Here is a 12,025-nt window from a genome sequence, read left to right as displayed (position 1 = left end):
GTTTGTCACAAAAAAGGAGATGTCTTATCTCATGGTAGGAAGCAAGATGTCACTACTTAAATGTCTTAAATGTATTACTTGTGGAGCTCCTTACTGACCAGCCTTTCTTAATTACTACAACGGATAATTCACGTTGAAGTAAAGGTTGCACTCTACTCCTGACTGAATCTACATACATCCAAGTGCTCAACACCTGTGACCAACTAGTAGTGGACCCGCTCTAACCCAGAAGGCCTGGCTAGTCACCTCTGGCCACTCTATTTCCAGGCCTTACTCTGCTACCTTCATATATAGTGTCTTCTGCTGCTTCCAGTGGGACCATGAAGGGCAGTTACTACAAGGGCTACAATCAGTTTTTGCCCTGTCAGGCCTCCAGCTGTACTACCTGCATCTGGAGTACAAACATCCAGCAGACATAGGTGATTTGGTGATTGAAAGGTTATACACAATTTTAAATACCTCATTGAAAAGATGGGTTGGCAGTCACCATTGCCTTCTGCTAAAATGACTTGGGTGTGCATGTTGCACAGCTGTTGGGCATACCTCTTAGATCTGCTTGGAGGGCGTGACAATACATAAAGAGACATCACTTGGCCTTTGACAAAGTGACATCACGTCTTTGCTACTCAACTAAACGGCTATCATTTTATCAACCTTAGAAATATGTTTGGCTGAGTGGACCTACAGGGAATCGTACGTGTGACCACAGGATCAAAGACATTTCTGAGAAAAAGAATGGGCCTCGCACAGCAGTCAGAAAAATACACAGAAGTACATTTTCATCATGTAACTGCGCTAAGACAGCTGCACCTTTTCAGTCACAGTTCTGAAAAAACACGGACGGTGGATAATTAGTAAAAGAATACACAAACATGTTCAATGGCGGCAGTTAAAAATCTAGTGAGCACCTGAGCATTTTCATCTACTGGGCTCTGATCTGTATTTACAGATTTCTATATCTCACCCATTTGATCGGTAGAGGTGAGGCACAGAATAACTAGTTTTACTTTTTACTTCAATAGAAATCAGGCAGGCTCTCTGTGTGTATGCACATGTGCAGTTTGTTGTGGTCGTTTGCAGTGACCATAGACACTGAAGAGTATTCCAGTTCTTGCTGGTAGGGATAGTGAACCAAGTTGTTCCTCTGTGTCCAAAGCTGAGGGCGGAGCGTTGCTCGTGTATTGTTGTCAAAAGCCAAGGCATAGGGGTTCCGACTGCCATAACTGCCACCATGTGCAGCCCACTGGAGAAGCCGCAGATCATCTGCCACATCCAGAAGTCACTTAACTACACTGTCTTTGATTGCAAGTGTCTGCCGCACAGAGCCTGTTTTGTTTGTTTGGGCAACTACCCGCGGGGCACCGGCGTACTGCAGATCTACGAAATCCAGCACAGAGAAGTGCAGCTGCTGAGCGAGCTAGAAAAAGCCCAAGCCCATCAAATGTGGAACATTTGGTGCTTCAGCGCTACAGCATCGTTATCTTGCTACAGGAGATTTTGATGAAAACCTCAAACCTCAAACCTCAATGTGTGAAGCAGCAGAAATCCCAGTTTACGGTGAAGGAGCGCCAGAAATTGTTACTGGGAGCAGAGATGGAACTGTGAAGGTATTGGATACTAGACAAAAAGTTATACCAGTCGCCAACATGGAACCTGGAGAAGGAGAAACTAAGAGAAACTGTTGGACTGTAGCATTCGGACATGCATGTAATCAACAAGAACGTGCTGTCTGTGCAGGATAGGACAATGGTGATATTAAGCTGTTTGACCTAAGAACCAGGGGGCAGATTTATGTCGGACTTGCGTCGCCGTTGCGTCACGCAACGGCGGCGTAAACGTGGCGCATCCCTGCAACCTATTTACAATGTGACGCACCTAGGCAGATGCGTCACGTTGTAAAGCCCTGTGCCACATGTGGGCGTTCCGGCGCAGGGTGGGCGTTCCGGGGCAGGTGCGCCTCGCAAAAGTGGCTGAGTGAAATCTACAAGATTTCACTCAGTCACTTTTAGGCCAATGCTACGTCAAAACCCTGCGCCTGCTTGAAGCAGGCGTAAGGCTTGACGCAGCATTGGACAGATAGGGCACCCCTGAGCCTTGCTGGAGCTGTGTCGCGCTTGCGACGCAACTCCAGCAATGCACCACCTTTCGGCACAGATGCGTCACGCATCTGTGCCGTTTTTGCCCCATGGTGCACCGCATTGTAAATGCGGCTCACCATGGGTGGCAGAGCTGCGGCGCACAATAACTGGCGCATCCCTCGGGATGCGCCAGTTATTGTAAATCTGCCCCCAGGTCTCTTCGGTGGAAAACTAACATTAAGAATGGGGTTTGCAGTGTCGAATTCGACAGGTAGGATATAATAATGAATAAACTGGTGGCCACTTCATTGGAAGGGATTTTTCATGTTTTTGACATGAGAACCCAGCATCCCAAAAAAGGTTTTGCTTCTCTTGCAGAAAAGTCTCACAAATACACAGTTTGGCAAATTCGCCACCTGCCACAGAACATAGATATATTTTTGACAACAGGAGGAGCTGGGAGTCTGCATCTTTGGAAGTATGAATATCCAGACAGGAAAGCTGGTGCAGGGAGGAAGATGGCGGCCGTGACCAGCGGCTGAGCGGCAGCAGTGGTCACAGTGCAGGGATGAAGTGATGCTTTGAGACACGACCTCGGCATACAGGCTCCCTGTGAGACATTGGATACGAATGGTGGAGAGACTGTGGAGTATCACCAGAGAGCAGAAGGCGAGTGGAAAGCTGAGTGGAGGGCTGCAAGAATCTCGGCGCTCTATCTGACAACGGAGCACAACTGAGCAAAACGGGACCAGCGGGACAGAACGGCAATGTCGGAATGCCGATTCCGTGTTTCCTTGGCAGGGACCGGCGTGGTGCAGAAAACACCAACAAGAAGGGGCTAATAATCAATTAAAAGACTAGCAACAAGGAGCTAACCGGCTGGCTGGGAGGATACACGTGTAAACCCCCGGTGCACTTGTTTAGCGGAGAGAAGAAGCTCCGAAGCGCAACTCTTTTTGGAAGCGTAAGGCTAAAGGCGCTCGAGCGGTCGGGGAAGAAATACCTCGATGTTGACAGGCAATCTCGTTGGAGGGCTGCCCCGTTCGGTTCTGGTGAGGCTCCGGGTCATAGCAGTAGCTGTGTCGGTAATCAGCCCAGCTGGCCCTAGCAGAGCTCACGCAGCTCGCGTAGCTTGGAGGCGGAGCCACCCAGGACCGGCGGGATCGGTGAGCCGAGGCGGAAACGGCCGCAGCTTCAGCAGGCTCAGCAAACTCGGCAGATTCAGCAGACCTGGCAGTCTGAGCAGTCTGAGCAGGTTCAACGGCCCGTCACAGAGCAGTGGAGTGGCTCCGTGGTGCACTACATTAACTGAGGTGAGGCAGGGGATCTCCCTGTTAATAGTGGCTGCACCCATGCCCCCTAAAGTCAATACTGGGGGGAAAACAAAGAAAAAGGGCATGGTGGAAGGCGCATCAGTGCCTGGCAATCTAGCTAGTAGCTCAAATATGGACAATGGCGCAAATCTTGGGCTAGAAGGGGCAGCCTCAGAAACTGGATCAGTACGGGCAAAGATGCAGACAGCTGTGGGTCAGAACTCCCCCAAGGTCAGAACCCGTCTAGCGACAGCCACGGCAACGGTCAGCGTGGTTGAAATTTTGAATCGGAATGAAAAAAAAAGGAAACTGAAGGATATCGAGCCAGCTCTAGAAACGGCGGACCCCGGGCTTTTGGTACAAACTGTAATACCTCCACAACCCAATCTGTCTGCAACATGTGAGTCCCTCGATCAACCATTACTACTGCCAGTTAGCACTCTTGAGAAAAACCCAGTCATAGACCCACAGATCCCTCGATCGGATCAGTCGGAGGCTGCCAGGGACAACATTATAGGCGGTGATAATCTGATAACAACGCACTCAGAGTCTCTAGATGTCGGATTGGGGTCTGGGGACTTCGTTGTATCCAGCAATAATGAGACTACCACCGTACTACCCTCGCCAGTGCCCTCACAGGATATACTGCTCCCCTCAACACAAGGCTCAGCAGCTTTATCAACTAAAGAGGGCATACCCAAAGCTGATCCATTTAAAGAAGGTACCAGTCTTGCAACGGGCTCGGAAAAAAACAAGGGACTACCTGACAACCCTAAAACTAAAACCATCTATTCTGGGGTTATTCATGGCGAGAAGGAAATGGAAAAGGAAAAGACCCCTAGTAAGTGTTTTTTCTCGGTTACAGAGGAGGCCAACTGGTCAGAAGAGGATGACGAGATACATAGTTTAGATATTGATGGCAGCAATCCGGAAACAGAGAGTGACAGTGAAGCTGGGATACCTTCATCTATCATAAAAAATGCACCGCCACAAAGAGATCATAACGCATTGGCTTGGGACCACTCCCCTACGACATCTCTTCAAGGGAATTTCAACTCGGAATCATGCAACCTAAAGCCCAATGAGCCCACACAATTATCATTGATGACGATGATGGAGTCAATCCACCAAGGAATAACGGCTCACAGAGAGGAAACCCGAGCAGACAGCATCAAATCCCAGGCGGCGATGAGAAAGATGAAAGCAGTGGTTAGAAAGCTCTCTAAAGCCTGGGTAAACGTCGGCGACAGGGTCTCAAATTTAGAGGAGAGGGTGGTCGCCACTGAAACCGAGGCGGCCGCAGCCACGACCAAAGTAGAAAATCTTGGAGCCCAAGCAATTGACATCCAGTGGAAGCTAGAGGACCTTGAAAATAGGCAAAGAAGGAACAACCTCAGAGTCCTGGGTATTCCGGAAGGGGCAGAGGGACAGGATGCTAAGTTGTTCATAGTCAAAATATTTGAGAAAGCTTTTCCTGACATCGCCGGTTGGAACTGGACCACTGAAATACAGAGAGCACATAGGACACCCTTTAGAATGAAAAAAAATGCCAGAGAAGGGGACAAGCCTAGAGCAATCTTAATTTACATAGGCAATTTTCTTCTTCGTCAGTCCATCTCAGAGAAAGCCCGGCCAGATGCTAAAAGGACATTTGAAGGAGGGTCCTTCTTTGTCAGACCGGACTTCTGTCATTCCACTGTGGAACGTAGATGGAGATTAAGGCACTTGATCAAGCCTTTTCAGGACAAAAAAGTCCAGGTCTACCTTATCAATCCTGCTCAGTTAAAGATTATCCATCTTGGTAAGACCTTGTATTTCTCCTCGGAAATCAAGGCCCAGGAGTTCTTGGACTCTATTTAGCATACGGTGTCACTGAATGAAGGCTCAGGCTTAGATTAACTTAAGGTTCAGTTAGAGTATCACTTAGTAAATTTTGTTACTGCAGGGAGATCCGTGGTGTGATTTGGGGGAGCTTTGTAGGTTAACTGTGGTTGTATATAAGCCGAGGTTGACTTTGGGTCTATTAATTGCACTGTGTTCACTGCCGCACCCATCACTTGCACAGACTTCGTCGGCGCGCCTCACCGGGGGGTGAGTTATGTTCAGGGGGGGGGGGGGGTTGGGAGGGCTCTTCGTGGGAGGGGGGGTAGGGGGAAGAAAAAGAAGTAAAAAGAAAGTTCATGCATTAATGCTTGTTGATACACTGGAGAAAATGAAAGTGGTTATACATGTTATTGTTAGGCATAAGATAAAAAGTGATTGGTTAGCTTGTTGGTTGGTTTCTCTCCAGGGCTATGTCAAAGATTAAGATAATTAGTCTTAATATAGGTGGACTGAATGACTGGAAAAAAAGGGAAAAATTCGTGGAGTATGTTAAAGTAGTAAACCCCGATATTGTTTGTCTACAAGAGACTCATCTGCCATGGAAAAAGAAACATTGGCTAAATATAAGGGGGTATGAAATATTCTCGTGTTCCTCGCAGACCTCAACTGTAAAGGGGGTAGCTATCATTGGTCGGGTTGGATTGGGTGGGGTTAAAAAATCAAAAGCTGACCCACTGGGAAGATGGGCTATATGTGAATTGGGATTAGGTATTACTCTCTGCTCAGTGTATGGGTCTAATTTGGATGATGCTGGGGTGATGAATCACATTGAAAGGGAGCTTACCAACTGGCCATCACCTGTGGTACTATGTGGTGACCTTAATATCTCGGCAGATTTTACAGGCAATACCCAATATAAAGGAAGAAAACCCCGGGTATTCAGGGCAATCTCTTCTATAATTCATTCTTATGGCCTGAAGGATGTCTGGGGCAATTTAAAGAAAGATGATCCTGGGTTCACATACTTTTCACACCCATTTAATAAATACACAAAATTGGATTATTTCTTAGTAACAGCCACTCTCCTCAGCACCGTAGAAATTTCTGTGCTCCCAAAGCTAATATCGGATCATAACCCTCTTGTCTTGGATCTGTCTATCAATAATCCAAGAGGAAAAATGAGACCATGGTCCTTCGATAGGAAACTCCTATTAGATAGTAATTACATCGCACATATAAAGAGTTGGTCTCAAGCATTTTTTGATGCCAACAGATATAGTGCTTCTCGTGGTATGGTTTGGGATAGCTTCAAGGCGGGTTTAAGAGGTGAGACTATCAGCTTTTCTGCACGATTGTGGAAAAACATAAAGGAAGAAAGGGAGGGATTCTTGGATAGGTTGGCAAAGGCCGAGGAACAACATAGGAGAGATGTATATAACGGGATTCAGGGTCCTCAGAGTCTAGATAGTTTAAACACAATAAAAGCAGATATTCACCGGCAACTAGCAAGGAAAGCGGCAGCAGAATATCATACCCGCAGATTGGGAATGTATGAAACAGGTGAGAATGCTGGAAGGGCTCTAGCATTAAAAATAAGACAGGCTACCTCAAAAAATATTATTACTGAAACTAAAGAGGGGGAACATATCTATAAAAAAACAACAGAAATCCTAGAGGTCTTTAGGCGTTACTATCAGGCTCTCTATAAAGAGGATGCAGATACAACCTATCCAAGCAATAATTGGCAGGATACGGGTAAAAATGTGTTGCCCAATGAGAGGGAAATCTTAGAACAGGATATTACTATGGAGGAGCTTCGACAAGCACTGAAAGAATTATCAGCAGGAAAAGCAGCAGGACCGGATCTTATACCCCTGGAAGTTTATAAACATCTGAGTGAAGAGACGGCTCCTCTCCTATTAGATCTATTTAATGGGGTTATTAATACAGGCATTATACCAGAGTCCTGGACCAAAACTAATATAGTGGTCTTTCATAAAAAAGGCAAACCCAAGGAGAGCCCAGGCTCGTACCGGCCTATCTCATTAATTAACAGCGATAATAAACTTTACGCAAAAATATTGGCCACCGGAATGGGAAGGTTTATTGCAGGCCTCGTCTCCTCCTGGCAACATGGTTTTATCCCCGGATGGGGTACCACCGACCATATAAAAAGAGCTATAACCCTGTTTGATATGCACGCCAGGGAGGGGGAGGGGATCGCAATGATCCTCCTCGACGCCGAGAAGGCGTTTGATCGGGTTAAGTGGAGCTTTTTATGGAAAGTGTTGGAGAGCAGAGGATTTGGCCCCCGATTCCTTCAGGCAATTAAGGCCATGTATCATACCCCAACAGCTAACATCCACCTAATGGGTGAGGGCTCTAATCCGATCCATATCTCAAGAGGGACAAGACAAGGGTGCCCATGTTCACCTATCCTATTTGCACTGTATATTGACCCCCTGATTTGTCACATTATGGGTAATATAAATATTAAACCAATTATCACGAACGGATATGTAACTAAAATTCTCGCTTATGCAGATGACCTAGCCATCACTACTGTGGATCCTGCTAGCGCTATGAGGGAACTAATTAATGTTACCTCTGATTTCGGTAGTGCATCCGGATACAGATTAAATGTGGCAAAAACACAGGTTCTATGCTCCAGCAAGACAGTCAAGTTGGATAATAGATATGTGGACTCCGCTGTCTATTTGGGAATCACAATTAATGCCCAGACACAGGAAATTATCAAGGATAATTTCTCACCATTATTGTCGAAAATGAAACAGGAGCTAAAGCGGATCGATACTTTGCATTTATCAATTATAGGCAGGGCGAATGTCATTAAAATGACAATGTTTCCAAGAATTTTATATAAATTCAGATCGATCCCTTTTAAAATTGATGATATTTTGATCAGGGAAATGGAGGCAATTTTTATGAGTTTTATTTGGCAATATGGCAAGGTGAGGAGATCAATCAAATTTATGTCTCTTCCTCAGGAAAAGGGTGGCCTGGGTATACCAAACTTAAAATGTTACCATTGGTCTTGTCTGCTTACAGATATGGCTATACTTTTCTTCCCTGCTAACACGGTAAATTCTCAAAGTGGTATTCCCTCTTTCTATAAGCTATTATTAGGGAATGAGACCGATGGAGTACTTCTAAGACATTTTGACAAACGTTTCTTTAAGTCTCAAGGGCACAAAATGTTGGAAGATATTTATACAATTTGGGTGGGGATACAGAAGAATCAGAATATCCCGAAGTACAATAAACACACTCCACTTTGGAACTCTGGGTTATTCCCCCACTTGAGCACAGACGGGCCCTGGAGACACTGGGAAAGACAAGGAATCACCTCATTGGGTCAAGTGATGGTAAAGGATCTACTGAGGCCCCTAGATCTCCTGGTGTCTCGGTATGCACTTCAAGGCTCTCAAGAGCTTAAATACATACAACTGACTAATACAATTAAATCCAAGAGACCGACCATAGATGTATCTAAAGAATGTGCACTTTTAGACTACTTAAAGGGAGGTGGCCGTCGCATAAGGAAATTGTATGTATTATTTTTGGATACACTGTTGGATGATTTGCTCAAGACAGAAACCACTTGGGCAGGGAAATTAAATGATCCTGATATCGATTTAGATAGAGCCATTCTTATGGATAAAAGGTTTTTAAGATCTTCAAATCTAAGAGCGCAGCATTTTAAAACTTTATTCAATCTCTATTATACGCCGGCAAAATTATTTGACTGGGGCAAGAGAGTAGACCATAATTGCCCCAGATGTGGCAAGGGTCCGGCAGATCTGCTTCACATGTTTTGTGGCTGCGAGAAATTAGGACCAATTAAAACTGAAATAGGAAAGTTTTTAGAGGGGTTGCTAGATACTAGGATTGATCTATCCCCAACTGTAATAATTCTTGGGGTTGATACCAAAATGGGGTTGAGTGTAGAGATGGAGGCACTGGTTTTTATAGCTACAGCAGTCTTCAGAATATTAATTGCTGCCGCTTGGAAAGACACTGAGGCCCCAACCTTTCAGATGTGGATGTGTAGGCTATTAGGGATTCACAACATTGAATCAGAGCTATACGCACTGAAGGGGGTGAAATCCAGAGATATGGGACTTAGGATCTGGTCACCGGTGGCAGCATGGAGGCGGTCAAAAACCCATGGCTTTTAATCTGTCAAATATCCATAGTATTACCTCCTGCTTAATCTTAATATATTATAAGCATATGTATCTTCCGCTATATTAATGGTTTTAATTAGCTCAAGTACTTTTTTAGAAGGTGAAAATTTGTCAGTTTTATTTATGCCTTGATATTTATAACTACGTGGTAACGTCATGCCAATTTGTATTCTCTGTTCTGTATTTGTTATGATATCGACATGAACTTTCAACAAAAAAAAAAAAAAAAAAAAAAGGAACAGCAGGGGTGCAGAGAGGCGCCAGCTTTGGAGCAGAGCAGCAGTGGCCACAGTGGGTAGGGGCACTGGTAGAGAGCACAAAGGTGGTATAGGTAGCACGTAGAGAACACAAACCACACAAACAACGTCATACATAAACACACTCACGATTAAACATTAACACAACCATCATACAATGCCACTCCTACCCACATTGACACAACCAACCTCATACATCAACCATTATACGTTCACATAACCCACATCATATTCCATAACACTAGCCACCCGACTCCAGCACACTCATCACATGTCAACAAGCCAGTTGTTAATACAAGTAATTTGCCAACAAACATATTGTCACACACTAACACACACATCATCTTCCACACTTCAACACGATCAAGGGCCAAATATACAAAGCCATTTTGCCAATGTGATTTAGTGAATTGCAGGGCTTGTGACCACACACTCCATTTTGCGAGTTAGAAAAGCCTTTAAAAAAAAAAAAAAAAAAAAAAAGGAAGTATGAATATCCAGCTCAGCGGACGCAGAAAGATTCTGAAGGCGTGGAGAAGGGGGTCGCAGGATCCGTCGCTCTTCTGCAGAATGTAACCTTGTCCACACAGCCCATTGCTAGCATTGACTGGAGACCGGACAAACAAGGGCTGTATATCTGCACGACTAGACCGTGCAAGACTTCATAGTGACTAAACTTAATAAAGTCTAAGGCAGATTGACGTCCAAAGAAAGTGCCACTAAAGACTGGAATGTATCCAAGGATTCTTATATTTTTTTTAAGTAGCTGTATATAAAATGCTGGTTAATTTTAAACGGAACTACATATGTACATACCTCCGTTGAAAGTTGGACGTTAAAGAGACCTTGTTTGATTAAGAACTTGCTGCCTAGAGGAAGCACCATAAGCAGGAAACATGTTTTCCTTTCATCGTTTTCAAATGTATATTTCGGGCAAACTTTTACAGATGTTTGAAATTGTGCGGAAGAGGGCACCTTTTCTTACCGTTCGGAATTGCTGTCATGCCCTATGCAGCCAATGTGCCCTACAGGCAGAGGCACAACTAGGGCCAAATTTCGGGCGGGTGGGGGGGCTACGAAAACATTTCGACGGGGGGGGGCTTATTATTCCATCAACAAGCAGAGTGGAGAGGCAGGGGCTCTAAGAAGCCGTGAAAAAAGAACAAAGGCGTCATTAAGAAGCAATTGGTCTTTAAAAGACCTGTGAAGTACTCGGTACGGCTGTGTGCTTCGGGAAGCCGTCTCATCCTGGGCTGCCACACAAGAGGGGTGGGAGAGTGGGCTGAAGCCCTTTGACCTTAATGGGCGTTGCGCGCCTGCCTGCAGACAGCAGACAACGCTTTTCTTTAAATTCCATGAGTATGGCACGTCGCAAATGTACTTGTGACATGGGACGGTGAGATTTTGAGGTGGAGCACGCGCCACCCTCAAGATTATGGCGCGCCCCCCCCAGGGGGGCGCGCCCCACAGTTTGAAGAACTCTGACTTAGAAGTTGGCATTGTTGCCACTATAACATTTGCAATCCCACATTGCATAGTTCACCTGGCATACCCCAAACATTTTGGGATCCTTAACTAATTGGTTCGTGGAAGGAGCATCTTCAATGAAATCCACAGCAGCTTTCTATTTACATAACAAGTTTATCACCAGGCATCAGAAATAAAGTATCAAAATATGTTTTGTTCTATAACTTATATGGGGATTTGGCGCAGGGCAACGCATCAAGTCATCTTCCTGCGCTGCCCTGTGTCAAAGTGAAAGGGTAGGAATGCACCTTTCCTCCTGCACTGCTGCCATGCTGGCAGCCTGAAGCCAGCACAGGCATCCTTGCACCATGGTGCAAGGATGCCTGTGTTGCATGCAGAATTGTATTCAGGAAGGGGCACCTTCCTGACAAAAGCAAACCTGGCAGGCTTTTTCCTCTTCCTATGTCTGCTGCAGACACACTGAAAAAGGAAAAAACAAGAGGAAATAAAGTAATTTCTCCATTGCGCCTCCCCTGGAGAGACGTAATATTTTGGCACAGGTGTACATGGCTCTGTAAATCTGGGGCTGTGTCAAAATCCATGGGTGTTGTGTGGGAAAACTCACCTCAACGTCCATGGAACGCTTCCCTTGTGCAGAGTGATGCAACGCAGCAATTTGTGCCGCACTGAATTACTCCATATTTATGAAGCCACTCAGAGCCACACAGTTGGATTATTTGACAATAAACCTAAACTGGAGTTTTTGAAGATTTAACACTGATTATGTCATTAATAAATATTGGGACTATCAAGAATACCTATTTTTAGGAGCTGCATTGCGCACATACAATGATGCTAAATCATTCTTGCACTGTCTT

General features: G+C 45.2%; 1 pseudogene; it reads left to right on the top strand.

Moving 5' to 3' along the window:
• The first annotated feature begins 1,231 nt into the window (after nt 1-1,231).
• LOC147729943 (dynein axonemal assembly factor 10-like) lies at nt 1,232-10,371 on the top strand (annotated as a pseudogene).
• Nucleotides 10,372-12,025: the final 1,654 nt, after the last annotated feature.

The sequence above is a fragment of the Lissotriton vulgaris genome, chromosome 2_1 (genome assembly GCF_964263255.1).
Source record: "Lissotriton vulgaris chromosome 2_1, aLisVul1.2, whole genome shotgun sequence".
In the NCBI taxonomy this organism is placed as follows: Eukaryota; Metazoa; Chordata; class Amphibia; order Caudata; family Salamandridae; genus Lissotriton; species Lissotriton vulgaris.
This window is presented reverse-complemented; position numbering and strand designations above follow the sequence as displayed.